Source organism: Elgaria multicarinata, chromosome 12 (genome assembly GCF_023053635.1).
Source record: "Elgaria multicarinata webbii isolate HBS135686 ecotype San Diego chromosome 12, rElgMul1.1.pri, whole genome shotgun sequence".
NCBI classification, from domain to species: Eukaryota; Metazoa; Chordata; class Lepidosauria; order Squamata; family Anguidae; genus Elgaria; species Elgaria multicarinata.
This window is the reverse complement of record NC_086182.1, coordinates 11,799,327-11,814,735: the sequence shown is the minus strand read 5'-3', so window position 1 is coordinate 11,814,735 and position 15,409 is coordinate 11,799,327. Positions and strand designations below refer to the sequence as shown.

Below are 15,409 nucleotides of genomic sequence, written 5' to 3'. Positions count from 1 at the left end.
GCAGACCAAATATCCAAATATAAGTCCATTTGTGAATGGGACCTATATACCACTCTTTCAAATGTAGCCCTTCAATCCATTGCTTTTATCTTTCCAATATTGTAGTATCTTTCTTTTAGCAGTCAAGAGGGTGCAAAAAATCCATTGACGCTGACCATGAGTTACATTCCAAAGGGTAGGTACGTAATTTAAGGGAGCATGTATATCAGAAAACACTGAAGCTCTTTCCAATGCAAGGTTTATGCGTCTGATGACTTCCTCCTAAAAAGGGTGACCATATGAAAAGGAGGACAGGGCTCCTGTATCTTTAGCAGTTGCATAGAAAAGGGAATTTCATCAGGTTTCATTTGTATATATGGAGAACCTGGTGAAATTCCCTCTTCGTCACAACTGTTAAAGCTGCAGGAGCTATACTTGAATGACCAGATTTAAAAGAGGGCAGGGCACCTGCAACTTTAACTGTTGTGATGACAAGGAAATTTCACCAGGTATCCCATATATACAAATGACACCTGCTGAAATTCCCTTTTCAATACAACTGTTAAAGATACTGGAGCCCTGTCCTCCTTTTCATATGGTCACCCTACTCCTAAAAGGAGGCAACTATTGCGCATTTCCGAAACAAAGAAGCATTAACTGTATGATACCTCCAACAATTAACCAAATTAGACACACCTTTGTTAAAGAAAAATCGTGGCCCTAACAATACGTCTGAGAATGAAGACCCCATAAATTGCCCGGTGCTCTTGCCTCTAAAGAAAATTGAACCAGTGAAGTCTACCCAGAATTTCTCACTGCTTGAGAAATACAGGATGGAGCGGAGGGACTCAAAACAATATGGGGGTGTTTGCTGAGAAAGAGAGCACTGTGTCAATTCATTCCTAGGAAATAGGCATCTCATATTACCTAGTGAAGTGGGTGGAGACAATAGCTTTCTCTCTCTGCTGCTAAAGAACCATAATCATTAGCCTGATCTCCAAAACAGACTTCCTATTAGCAAATCATAGTGACTCAGGAAGAAGCAACTTCTACTGTGGCAATGGATGCAGATATCGTGGAATTCCAGAACAGTAACCATGTTAGTCTGTACCAGTTGAAACAGCAGAGTCCTGTGGCGTGAGCGCCAACACACACAGAGAGAAGTGAAGTCAGTGGGGAATGAAATGCAAGACATTTAGACCCTGATAATTACATTAAAGCTTATGTCAAATAATTACACTGAGGATTCACAAAGTAGTGATTCTAAAACATCCTGGCACTAGTAAGTTAATTAATGCCTATCAAGTGATAATTTAAAAAAACCGTGATCTTGATTCAAGCCACAGATAATCGAATTGAATTTTTGATAAGTGTTAATTAAACAATTTAACACTGGATTCTCCCTTCATGTTCCTTTGATTGAGAATAGCCAACTTATGGTCAGGAACAGAGGGTGTTTCCAGATGAGGCTTTTATTGTGTGAGCCCACCTGTTCCTAGGTAAGTAACATGTGAACATCATATGGGTGGGGTGGGAAATTTCAGATGGAAATGCTGCACAGAGGGGTTGTTCATACAACACACTAACTCACATTCTGGCCTAATCTACACCAAGCAGGATATTGCACTATGAAAGTGGTATGAAAGCGGTATATAAAAGGCAGGAGCCACACCAAGCAGGATGTAGCGGTATGAAAGTGGTATATAGTATGTGTCAATGGGCCCCAACAGTTGTCAGTGCACTTCAATACTGCTATAAAGCAGTTGTGTGGCTCCTGCCTTTTATATACCGCTTTCGTAGTGTAATATCCTGCTTGGTGTAGATTAGGCCTCAGTGAATGAATGTGGGTGGTTGTTGAACCATGGGTTTGTTCAATCGTGGGTTACCATGTTTTCTAAATCAGGACAGTATCCTCAGGGTGGGCTGTTAACCATGCAGTGTGGCTTGTTAGCCACCCTGAACAATCCAAGAACAAACCATGGGTTCTCAAGGTGGCTCATTCGAGAAAAATAACCCACACTACATGGTTAATTAAGCCACCCTGAGAAAACTGTCCTGGGTTCAGACAACACACGAACCCACAATTCAACAAACAGCCCCCCCACAACCACTGAGTGAGGCTTTGTGTGTTGTGCGAACCCAGTCAGCATCTCTTGATTGGTAGTGCTGGAATCCCTCTGTTTGGAAGCTCCCCTGCTTCCCACAAGCTTTCTTCATTTAAGCAGCCTCATTCAGATGGGGATAAATTCAGATTGTTATTATTGTTAAACAGCTGGGAGCCAGAGACCCAATGCCAATCCACTGCAATGTACCTTCTGTCCAACCTTGGTCTTTCTCTAAGGTGACTTTCCCAGTTCTACTTGGAGATGCTGATGCTTGAATCTGGGAGCTTTTGCACCCAAAGCAGGTGCTCACTTACTCCGTCCCCAAGATAAAGAAGAGAATCAAGAATGATCAGGTCTATAGAATACAGTGTGTGTGTGCGCGCGCGTGCACATGTTGGAGTAATTTAAACGCTATGACCTTTTATTGTATTCTGTAGAATATATTCAATTAGAAAAACATCTGCTTTGATCTCTTGTGTAACAATTTCAACACCCCTATGTCAAGACATGTCTAAATGCATGTGTCTGCATTTGCTCGCAATTAGTTTAACTGCCCTGTGCTTTTTGCTCCTTTATGAACATTTATTCTTCCTTTATGATGTTTATAGTCACTTTCTTTCCATGTAAAGGGAATGAATTTTGCTTAGTCAGATTCATGTATGTCCTCATTCCAGATGATTTGAAGGCATTGCGGGGGTGGGTGGGTAAATGTATTGTGGGCTTTTCTCTAAAGGGCTGTTAATCCATTGCATCTACTTTCAGTTGTGTCATAGAATTGACATCTGAGCAGTACATGAGAAGTGTTTCCTTTCCTGCTCTTCTGCTACATAACCTCTAGGTGGCACCGTGATATAGCAGAATAGCACAATTACACAAGTGGAAACCATGTTTTCTTTCACTTTCAGAAATAATACCCTATTTTCCCCACTCAAAAAACTTCCAGATAGTGCTGCTTACAAACAGAAACAAAACTAGAGGGACACAGCATTGTCTAAAGAACCTATAAACAACTGTGATTGAGAAATGACGAGCACATTATAAATGACTCATGTAGAAGTCATCTGTGTGTTTTTAAATAGTCCATCATGATTATCCTCATATCATTATTAATTTAATTTCTATACTGCCCAATAGCCTAAGCTTTCTAAGCAGTTCACAACAATTCACAAGATAAAATACAGCATATATTTTAAACCTAAGAATTTTAAGATGCTCTGATTTTTATTTTAATATGGTATTGGTTTTATATGCTCTTTTAACTGATTTTATGTATTATATTGTATTTAGTGTTGTTCCCCACCTCAATCCAGAGGGAGAGGCGGGTAATAAATATATTTATTTACTGGGGTGTTTTTTTGTGTTGTAAAGAAGGCTAGAAGGAGGTGTAGAGGCAGATGACGTCATGAAAGGGACCTGCAAAAATCTGTGAGTGCCCAGTTACGAGCGTGCAATAAAACGCTCATCTGATGGAGCTCTGTGTCTTGAGCCCCAGTTGTCACTATTGTTATAAAACGTTTTAAAGCTGTAGTGTACATCCAGCCCAGGTGCCCCTTTGAACACCATCAAAATTGGAGAAGACTTCTGTGTGTGTGTTGAGGATTTAATTTTGTTTGAAAAGGGCACGGTTCAGTAAAATACCGTAGTATGGTTTATTGTTAATCCTAGCTTTCAGTGGATAAAAAATACATTTAGCGTTTAAACAAACAAACAAAAAATTACAGCATTCCAGCCTGCCTTAAGGGTGATGGGAAGAAGAAAATGAATACCTGAACCCGTGTTCAATTTGTTGGTATGTATGTCATCTAAACTGCAAACCTGCAAGAGAGCCAGGATTACACCACGGATAAAGAACCTACTGCAACTTCAGTAAACATTATACAGGGACAGCCCAAGACATATTTCTGCCTGTGGTGAGGGACAAAATGGTGCCCCCTCCGTATTTGATGTACAGAAGCCAACTTGCCTGGCAGTTGAATCTTATTTGAACACCACTGCTGAGAACAGAGCTATGGATGCCACACAGGCCTGTTCTGTGGCTAGAACAGGCCCATGTGGCATACACAGCACTATCCTCCAACAGAGAGGAGTGGACAGCAGCTGAGGCGGAACAGCACAGGGCACTGTTGTTTCTACGCCCCCTCCCTGGTATTTGCCACCTGAAGCAGTTGCCTTGCTTCGCCTTATGTTTGGGCCGGTCCTGACATTATGTCTGTCTTCACCCTCAGGTTTCAACCTAAGCATACTCACTGGGGAATAGTTCCACTGAATTCAATACAACTTAATCCTGAGTATAGGATTGGACTGTATGCTAGTACAAAAAATACTGTTTTCCTCCTCTTTCTCTGATTGTCGAGAAGTTCAAGGTAGCTTTTGTTGTGGGGCTGTCCTTTGGCAAAAGAAAACAGTGGAGATTTACGGGTGGTTCTGTGATAAATATATCTATTTACAAATGTGTGAAGTTCAAGGCTAAGCAGGAATTTAAGAGACCATGCAACAAGCCCTGGTAGTGTTAATTCCAAAGCATCCTCAGCCCACCTGATTAAAAGATCCTTTCCAAGCACATGAGACAGAAAGTGCATCTCAACCAGAAATCAGCAATGCCAGAATAAAACAAAGAGCTTATCAGATAAACTATTTCAAGCCTCCTTTAAATATTCCAATGCCGCTCCTGGACATTCCGATTGAAAAACAAAGAAACCAGGATGCAACAGAACAAGTTTGTTCCAGGGGGAGGAGAGAGAATAGATATTAACCCACGGCATCGTAAATCACCTTTTGACGCATTCCAAAAGACAAGATTCCATTGCAAATTGGCAGCTGAGTCTCCGTGTAGGCATTGATGTTGCTTTCCGCACTTTCAAGATCTGAGAATCAATCCCTTTGTATATGCCCATAGGAGCAAAGTGCCTGTCCTGGTGCTAGGTACAATATGTGTAAAGAGAGCTAGTAAATTGCAACGTTCATCCCAAATAAGTCACTGTACAACCCCTCTTGGTAGTATCCCTATTAGTCAGAGCAAGGGTCTCCAACCTTTTTGGATTGGTGGGCACATTTGGAATTCTGAGTGTTGTGGACACTTACACAAAATGGCTGCCATGGTGGCCATTGCCTGCCACAATAGCAAAAACAAAACAAAACAGGCAACGCATACTGTTTGACACACATGCACACATACTTTCTAGGCAAGACACACACCACACACACATACCCCACGGTCAAAAGCACATCCCACACCTTTGTTGGTGCCCGCCAGGCTCCCTAAGGACTTCCATTTTTATTTTATTGTTTTAGAGTCTTAAAAATAAAAAAAATAAAAAATCCTGGGAGGTCTGCATGCTACAAATCAAAGAGCCAGCCTTTGTATCTGAGACTCTGTCAAGGGTTACTGGGAAGAGGAAACAAACAACAATTGATATAATTTTATTTATATCCCTTCTTTCTGCCAAAAAATGCAACTCAAGCCAACTAGCAATAAAATCCAGATTAAAACATAAAAACAAATAGATCAAAGCACAATTACAAACACAAGAGTGAAAGAAAGAAAAAACAGCACCAACCAATAAAAAAAATATCTTTCCAGCCACACATCAGCTTGCCAAAGGCCTGTCTAAACAAAGATGTCTTTACCCACCAGGGGATGGAAAACAGAGAAGGGGCCAACCTAGTCTCCCTCAGGAAGAAGTTCCAGATGCAGGGAGTCACCACAGGGAAGGCCCTACCAAAGGTGCCTGCAATGGTGGTGAGACAATGAGAATGGCCTCCCTGGAAAATCTCGTATGCGAGAATGTGTCTTTCAGGCAGCCTGGTCCCAAGCCCTTATAGTTCATAATCAGCACTTTGAATCATGCCTGGAAACAAACCGGTAGCCAGTGAAGCTGTTGTACCAAGGCAGTCATGTGCTGCCTGTAAACAGCCCAGGTCAGCAGGTTTCAAAGGCAGCCCCAAGTAGAGCGCATTACAGCAGTCCAAACGAGATGTAAGATATCCATTAACCTTGGCAAGTCAGTCATCTCTGGGAATGCGCGTTGTTGGCGCCCGAGCCTCAGCTGTGCAAACGCACACCTGACCGCCGTCAAAAGCTGGCCGTCAAGCATCAAAGAGCCTGTCATCTCAATGTTGACAGTGGGGAAGGCGGCGAAGGGAGGGGAAGGAAAAAGAGAAGCAAAGCTAACAAGGGATGAGTGTGAGCAAAGGAGGTTATGCACATGATTCACTTTTCAAATGAAGATGAGGAGTGTGTTCTGTCTCTCACAAACAGGGATTGAGAATAAAACTGCCAGTGTCATACTGCCTTTATACAAATCTATGGTGCAACCACCCTTAGGATGCTGTGTACAGTTCTGGTCACCCCACCTAAGAAAGGATATTGTACAGATGTAAAAAGTGCAGGAAAAGGCAACTAAGATGGTCAATAAGCTGGAGCATCTCACTATGGGGGAAGGTTACAAGAGCTGGGATTGTTCAGCTTGAAAAAAGGGAGGCCAAGGGGAGACATGATAGAGCTGTACAAAATTAGGCATGGTGTGGAGAATGTGGATAGGAAGACATTTTTCTCCCTTTCAAAATACTAGAACCCAGGGTCATCCCATGAAGCTGATTGGTGAGAGATCCAGGACAAATAAAAGGAAGTCCTTTTTCACACAGCACATAGTTAAACTATGGAACTCACTACCACAAGATGTAGTGATGGCCACCAATTTGGATGGCTTTAAAGGGGGGTTGGAATGGATACATTCCTGGAGGAGAAGGCTATCAATGGCTACTAGTCCTGAAAACCATGTGCCACTTTCAATATCAGAGGGAATAAGCCTATATATACCAGCTGCTGGGGATCATGGGCAGGAGGGTGCTATTGCACCCATGTCCTGCTTGTGGGTTTGTGGTCGACAGCTGGTTGTCCACTGTGTGAAGAGTGCTGGACAAGATGGACCCTTGATCTGATCCAGCAGTGCTCTTATGTCCTTATGCTCAATGAGCATGACTCAGCATGAAGAGAAGTACATCTGTGTTTAGGGTTCCACTGCCCCGTAGTGGCAAAAATGAGTCAATGCCAGCTTTTTGCTTTACACCTAATGCAGCATAGTAGCTAAGGCAGCCTTTCCCAACTAGCGCTTTTCGGCTGTGTTTGACTACAGCTCCTAGCTTCCCACAGTCCAGCATGATGGATGGGGATGCTGGGAATTGCAGCCCAACACACATCTGGAAGGTGGTTGGGGAATTTAATGTGATTTTAGGTTGTAAGCCCCTAGGCAGGGTACTGCTGTTTTATTTGTATATTTTGTACAGCACCAAGTACATTGTTGGTGCTAAATAAATAAATAATAATAAGGCTGACATAAAGCCACAATCTCATTCACGCTTACCTGGAAGTAAGCCCTATTGAACACAGTGGGGTTTACTTCTGAGTCAACGTACATAAAATTTTCACCCTAAGAGACTGAGGTACAAATCAGGAAGTCCCTGGTTCACATTTCGCCTCTGCCATGAACTCGCTCAAAGGCGCTTGGCCAGTCTTCTTCTCTCAGCCTCTGCAACATGGGCATGGGGTGGTTGAGATAATGCTGCCTTACAGGGTTGTTGGAATGATTACATCTGCACAACTGAAAGGGATGTAGAAAATGTTTACTATTCTTTTGCATTATTTTTGCATAATGGCTTGGTTAGGATCAGTTCCTAAGCTTTCAGCCAGGAAGCCATACAAGCTTTAGTACATAAAACAGTACACAAGTTTAAAAGTGAAAGGTGGGTGTAGCATTTTAGAGAAGCTCCCTGATTTATAGATCAGGAAGTGACCTTCACAAACCTACAGCTTTTCGCTGGTAGGGAGAAAAAGTCCTACAGCCGATTTTGTTTCATCACTGCATTCAATAGAACTGCATTCAATACTAGCATGACCAGATACAAAAGAGGGCAGGGCTCTTGCAGCTTTAAATGGTGTGATGAAGAGGGAATTTCACCAGGTGCTGCATGCATACCAATGACAACTGCTGAAATTTCCTTTTCTATGCAACTGTTAAAGATACAGGAGCCCTGTCCTCCTTTCCATATGGTCACCCTATAAGGGGTGCAAATTTAGGTATCTAAGCTGACTATGCCCTTTGTTAAGAAAAAGGTGGGGGCAGGGGTGTGATTGGATTTGTTACACCTCCCCTGTTTCTGAAATCAGTTGTGGGCTGAGTGTTTTCAGAACCACACGGCCCAATTAATTTACAGTATAACTGAAGGCGTAGAAAAGCGACACATTTATTTATTTTATTTGTACCCCAACATTCTATCAAGAAAAAATAGCACTCAAGGAATCTTACAATCTTGCATAAAATGTGTTTAAAACAATCATAAATCAAATACTTTAAAACACAATTAAAAATTGTATGGGTGTTGCACCATATTGAACATGCAACGTCCATACATGTGCCGAATCCATGGCTGATTTCTGCAGATCTAGCTGTTGTTAAAGAGCAGCCCAGGCTGGCTTCCACCAACTCCTGCTTTCTGGTCAGCTGATAACCCTATTTCTCAGCTGATTCCTCCTGCCTCCCCAACCCAATTTAACTCTCCACCGTCATGCCTCATAAAACACAGCCCTTCTGGTTTAAGGTTTGCCTTCGCAATAGCAAAAGCAAAGATTAGCTTCGTGCCCACCGCATCATTTCAAATGGAGATACATGACAGTGCAAGGAAAGACAAAATGGAATAAAAGGAAACAAAGCAATATATCAAATTGTTCTTGAAAAATGACTTTTTTGGCGCTTCTTTGTTTCCAGCAAACATTTACAAGGATGATGACCAGACTGTGCCTATATCTGTTTCACAGACTCACAGTACCTGCTAGCAGGTTAATTCATCAAAATGTATCTCTGGGGGTCGGAATGAAACACGAGCCTCTGGCAGACAGACAAGACCCCGTGGGATTGCTGAGAATAGGACCACCCACGACACTACAGAGTGCCAGAAAGAATTGGGATAGGGAGGTCCTGCTATTGAAATAAATAGAAATGATCCAATGCAAGTCATGAAAGTTTACAAGAGGTTAGCTTCTTTTTCTTAGAGATGATAAATTTATTATTATCCTCTCCATCAGGGGCTAAAGATAAACTTACCAAATTTTCACAGATTTATAGTGCAACCATGCTTGGAATACTGTGTACAGTTTTGATCGCCGCACCTCAAAACGGTTATTGTAGAATCAAAAAGGGCAACCAAAATAATCAATGAGATGAAGCAATTCCCCTATGAGGAAAGGTTACAACATTTGGGGCCTTTTCGCTTAGAAAAAAAGCAAGTAAGGGCAGAGAAAACAATTTGAACAAAATCAAATCTTTTGAAATGTGGATACCATGCACTGACCGAATAACAAATGAGGCCATACTACGTAGGGTAAACAAACCAACAAAATTAATAAATACCATCAAAAGAAGAAAAATTGCAGTATCTCGGTCATATTATTCGAGGAGAAAAATACACCATTCTCCAGCTTATTATGCAAGGGAGAATTGAAGGGAAGAAGACAAACATCATAGCTAAAGAACTTCAGGGAATGATATAGCTGTACTTCTATACAATTTTTAAGAGAAGTGGCATCAAAAGCAAAAAAAAAAGCTTTAATGATAGCTGACCTCTGACAGGAGAAGGCACCCTAAGAAGAAAAAAGGGTGGTGAAGGAGGGTCTGACAAGAGCTGTAGAAAATTATCTATGGAAAAATTGGAGAGGGAAAAGGTTTTCTCCCTCTCTCTCCTACTAGTAGAACTCAGGGTCATCTGATGAAGCTGAACGGTGAGAGATTCAGGACTGATAAAGGGAAGTATTCGCACAGCACATCCCCCCTATGAGGGAAGGTTACAACAGCTGGGATTGTTCAGCTTGTGGGGGGTGGGGGAAGAGGCTAAGGGGAGACATGATAGAGGTGTACAAAATTATGCATGGTGTGGATAGGGAGACAATTTTCTCCCTCTTGCATAATACTAGAACCCAGGGTCATCCCACGAAGCTGATTAGTGGGAGATTCAGTACAGATAAAAGGATTTCTTCACATAGCGCATAGTTAAACTATGGAATTCACTACCAGATGTGGTGATGGCGACCAATTTGGATGGCATTAAAAGGGGGTTGGATAATGTCCTGGAAGAGAATGGTATCAGTGGCTACTAGTCCTGATAGCTAAGTGCAACCTCCAGTATCCGAAGCAGTCTACCTTTTTGCATCTCACATGGGTGGGAAGGTGCTGTTGCACCCTTGTCCTGCTTGTGGGTCCCTGGTTGACAGCTGGTTGGCCACTGTGTGAACAACATGCTGGACTAGATGGACCCTTGGTTTGATCCAGCGTGGCTCTTATGTTCTTACCGTGTAAATGACGAAATTTGCTACCACAAGGTCTAGTGATGTGGCCACCAACTTGGATGGCTTAAAAAAGGCAGGATAAGGCTATAATGGTGAGGTACTGCTAGTCCCGCAACAATTTGTAAACCGTCCAGAGAGCTTCGGCTATGGGGCGGTATATAAATGAAAATAAATAAATAAAATTAAATCCTGGGCTAGATGGCCCAATGATGTGACTCAGTTTAAGCTGGCTGGGCATGCTGGGAGTTGTAGGATTTCCCCCCCCCATCTAAATGTGCATAGGGTCATGCCCTTAAGAACATAGGAAGCTGCCTTAAACTGAGTCACATCATTGGGCCAGCTAGCCCAGGAATTGTTGACACTGACTGGCAGCAGCTCACCAGGTTTTCAGGCAGAAATGTTTCCAGTCCAACCCGGAAATGCCAGGGATCCAAACTGACACCTTCCACATGCAAAGCATGTGATATACCACTGAACCACAGTTCCGCCTTATAATTTTCTGTTTTGTGTCATGTTAATTGTATTTGGCCTGCTTTATTCACCAAACAGTTTGATTTCCTTAGATTGTGAATCCAGAACTATTAACATTGGGGGGGGGAGGGGGAGGACTGCTGTAGGCCACTCTGCACTCATGGGGCAGAATGAGATGAAAATCAATTACTAATTCTTCCGATTGTTGCGGCAACGTGCATGGCTCAAAAGCCTCGGGACGTCTTGCATGATGGCATGACCGCTGCTCATTCTACAGAGAGGGAGAAGCCATTTAGTAAGGCCAGCAATATTCCATATGGAGCATTGTAAGGGGCTCAAGTATTTTTAACTACGTATACCGTTCAATAGAACCCATGCATGCCAGTGGAGGCTGGTGGCTCTTGTGTCAGTGGGGCAGTGAACTCACTCTGGGATTTCAGTCAGAACCAGCCAGAACTCTAAAGTAATTCTGCTGCAGGGATGGAGAAAGTCTGACAAGTGAGAAGGTGCTACAGGAAAGCATCCCTACACGCCTCTAAACATCTCCTAAAGCATCTGTTAAAACACTCCATTGCTGACAGTTCCCACACACTGCAAGTGTCATGGGTGCCCTTATAGCGATGATCCTGTCATTCAAACTCTTTGGCTCTTCCTCTTGTAAATGACTGCCTGGGATTTGTGTGTTCAGCTGCATCTCACCTTCCCGGGACAAGAGCTTGACACCATGACCTCCCTGTTTCCCCCACAATCTTTCTAAAATACGACACCCTGGTACTTCTGCAACCTCCTTTGCAACACTTTAGGGAGTCTCTCTTACGCAGGTCAACCTGGGTCAACAAAGCTCATTTCCTGTTGCTCAGCCTGTCCGAACATTATTTCTGAGCGTCCACTTTCTGAGCATATTTCTGGATTCAATGAGAACAAGTGGGAGACCTGGAAGGAAAGGTTGCAGGGTACCCTTACCTCCTGGCAGGGGTGTTCCTGCTCAGGCATCCTACCTAGAGATGTGATGGCCCGGAAGAAAAGTTGCTTTATGTTCCTAAAGCATCCCTCCCCAACCTGGTGCCCTCCAGATGTTTTGGACTACTGTGCCCAGCATCCATGCCCATTAACCGTGCTGTCTGAGGCTGATGGTAGCTGAAATCCAAAATATCTGGAGGGCACCAGGTTGGGAAACACTGTCTTAAAGCAATAAAATGACTTCAGTTCTGAAAAGAGCACTAACAAAAAGTATTGCTTATTTTTCTAAAATTTCCATTTTTTTTCTATATTAAAAAACAAACGGGGGGGGGGACTATTTCTTCCCCGTGGCCTTGCCCTCTATTGTATCTGGTCACTCTAAGCAGGGCTCCTGCAACTTTAACTGTTGTGAAGAGAGAATGCCACCCAATGCTGCATGTGTGCATACAAACGACACCTGCTGAAATCCCCTTTTCAATACAACTGTTAAAGATACAGGAGCCCGGTCCTCCTTTTCGTACGGTCACCCTACACATGGTGGATAAGGTGAGAGCAAGTTTCATTCTGCTGCTCAGCTCCTTAGACTGGAGGCAAAATCACCTCACAGGATTGAATGTGGTGGGACGGCATATGTACTGTGGTGCTTATTTAGTGTGACACTATTGGACTTGACTTGTAACACACTTAGCAAACACTCTGCAACTCCATCCTAAAAGCTCAAGGCAAAGAACATTCACAAACATGAGAGGTTGCCTTATACTAAGATGTCTGCATAGTCAAAGGCTTAAGAGGCATTAAATATAATTATAGTTTCCCAACGTGGCAAGTAATGTGACAGATACAGCAACCAATATAATTATTAGCGCAAGAAGTTGGAAGGGAAATGATGAAAGAACCAACAATTACAACTAGTTCTTCTACTTTCAGCTAACATATAAGCTGGGGGTATAGCTCAGTGGTAGAGCATTTGACTGCAGATCAAGAGGTCCCTGGTTCAAGTCCAGGTGCCCCCTTTTTTCCCCCTTCTTCAAAAATATGTGGAATCTCACCTTATTTAACTAGCATGTTGATTCCTTCCTATCTCAAAAGCCAAAACAAACATAGGCTGCACCAAACCAGTCAAAAGCACACAATTGAAATACCAACACTTTGTGTGTTCATTTTGTTCAGAGTATACAACGTGTTTTAGGGAAATATCCTACTTTTTTATTACTGAATTTGCTCGCCCAACACTTTGAACAGTTTTGGGAAGCTATGGGGAGGGGGCGGGCACCATTACTGATGTAAGGTGCTCCTGTTGAAGTACCACACTCTGCACAAGCTGTAGCATCTGATAGGTTCTTAAGGCTGAAGTCATATCTCCACTTAAGACCCACTGAAACCAGCATTGGAGGCCATATTAGATGGACCACCTTTAAATTCAGTTAGAGTGTAATCATATGCATATTTAGAGAGAGAGAAAACATTCTATAATTCCCAGAATTCCCCAGCCAGTAAAACTTGTATTTGTCTAAACATGCATACGATTGTGTCCTTAATTTGGTAGGCACCAGGGACAGGATCTTTTCAATAGTGGCCCCTACATTCTGGAACTCCCTCCCAAGGGATGTGGAATTGGTCCCCACAGTTGTGGTATTTAAAATGGAGTTGAAAACATGCCCTTTCAAGTTTTCACCGATGCCATGCCCTAGGTATGTCCTGCTGCCACGGTGACTACTTATGAATAACCAAAAGAAAAAGAGGACATGCATCAACAAAAACAAAAAGGGACACCTATTTATGCATAAAATTTGAATATGCTAATTTATATTTTTGTTTATTCATTCAGTCGTTTCTGACTCTTCGTGACTTCATGGACCAGCCCACGCCAGAGCTTTCTGTCGGCTGTCGCCACCCCCAGCTTCCCCAAGGTCAAGTCTGTCACCTCCAGAATATCATCCCTCCATCTTGCCCTTGGTCGGCCCTCTTCCTTTTGCCCATCCACTTTCCCTAGCATCAGCATCTTTTCCAGGGTATCCTGTCTTCTCATTATGTGGCCAAAGTATTTAATCTTGACATCTCACCAATAACCACATCCAATTTGCCCTGGCTCATAGATCTTACATTCCAGATTCCTATGGTGTGTTGATCTTTAGAACAAATTTAGAAATAATTATAATAAACAGAAGTACAGTACATCTCGCCATGACCTGTGTGCCTTACTCAGTCTGCAGTCCAGATGCCGTTGATAGGCAACTTCAAGGTCACTATTGTTCTCCATTCTTATGATTAAGAACATAAGAAGAGCCACAATGGATCAGAATAAGGGCCCATCTAGTCCAGCATTCTGTTCTCACAGTGGCCAACAAGCTGTTGACGGAAAACCCACAAGCAGGACATGAGCACAACAGCACCGTCCCACCCATGTTCCCCAGCAACTGGTGTACATAGGCAGACTGCCTCTGATTCTCTCTTCAAAGCAGACTTGAGCTGGACAATCCATCGAACAGAGGACCCCTTAAAAATAGAGGACAGTTCTCTGGCAGGAGTGTCCTTTGTAAAAAGAGGACATGTGCCCACGCTAGCAGAGGCTCACCTGGGCCAACAACTGCTCTCGTCCTCTCACCCCATAATCACTCCACCTAGTGATGCCCTGTTATTATTATTATTATTATTATTATTTATTTATATAGCACCATCAATGTACATGGTGCTGTACAGAGTAAAACAGTAAATAGCAAGACCCTGCCGCATAGGCTTACAATCTAATAAAATCATAGTAAAACAATAAGGAGGGGAAGAGAATGCAAACAGGTACAGGGAAGGGTAAGCAGGCACAGGGTAGGGAAAAACTAACAGTAGAAAGTAACAATAGAAGTCTGCACAACCTCCTTCCACCAAGACAAACTTCCCATGAGACAAGACCTCAAGCTCATCCCAGCAAGACAAATTTCCCATGAGACAAGGCTTCATGCTCATTGAATTTCCTAACTGCCACAGGTATGTCCTGCTGCTCATAAGAAGAGCCCTGCTGGATCAGTCCAAGTGTTCATCTAGTGCAGTATTCTGTTCACACAGTGGCCAACCAGCTGTTGACCAGGTACCCCCCAAGCAAGTGCAATAACACCCTCCCACCCATATTCCCCAGCAACTGGTGTACATGTCAGCCTGTCATCCCCCATCATATTTATCTGTAGTGATGGTCCTACCCCATTATTACACCTTGCTTCAAACTATGACACAACAGACTAGTCAGGCCAGGGCCTTCTCCCATCCTCTCCAACTGCCCCTCCTAGATCTGTCCTGCCGCTGCTCATCATGGCCAACCTGCATCCTCCACCCCACCAACATTTATTCTTTCCATGATGCCACGTGCTAGATGTCCTCTGGCCAGCCTCTTGCTGACTTTCTTGCCAAGCCAAATGTCCCATCATCTTCTGCGCCACGTGCCAAGCCAGACTCCCATGATGCCCTGCGCCAGAAGGTGCATTTACTGCCCTCCTCCACCTCAGCTTAGCCACTCTCCCAAAATGCATATAAATACTACTATTCTGATCCCAAGACGGGCTGGGTAGTA

At 43.2% G+C, this 15,409-nt stretch overlaps 1 non-coding gene across 1 annotated transcript; it reads left to right on the top strand.

Moving 5' to 3' along the window:
- The first annotated feature begins 12,794 nt into the window (after positions 1-12,794).
- TRNAC-GCA (transfer RNA cysteine (anticodon GCA)) lies at positions 12,795-12,866 on the top strand. The gene has a single exon. It is a non-coding gene; the product is annotated as a tRNA-Cys (tRNA).
- The last annotated feature ends 2,543 nt before the right edge of the window (positions 12,867-15,409 follow it).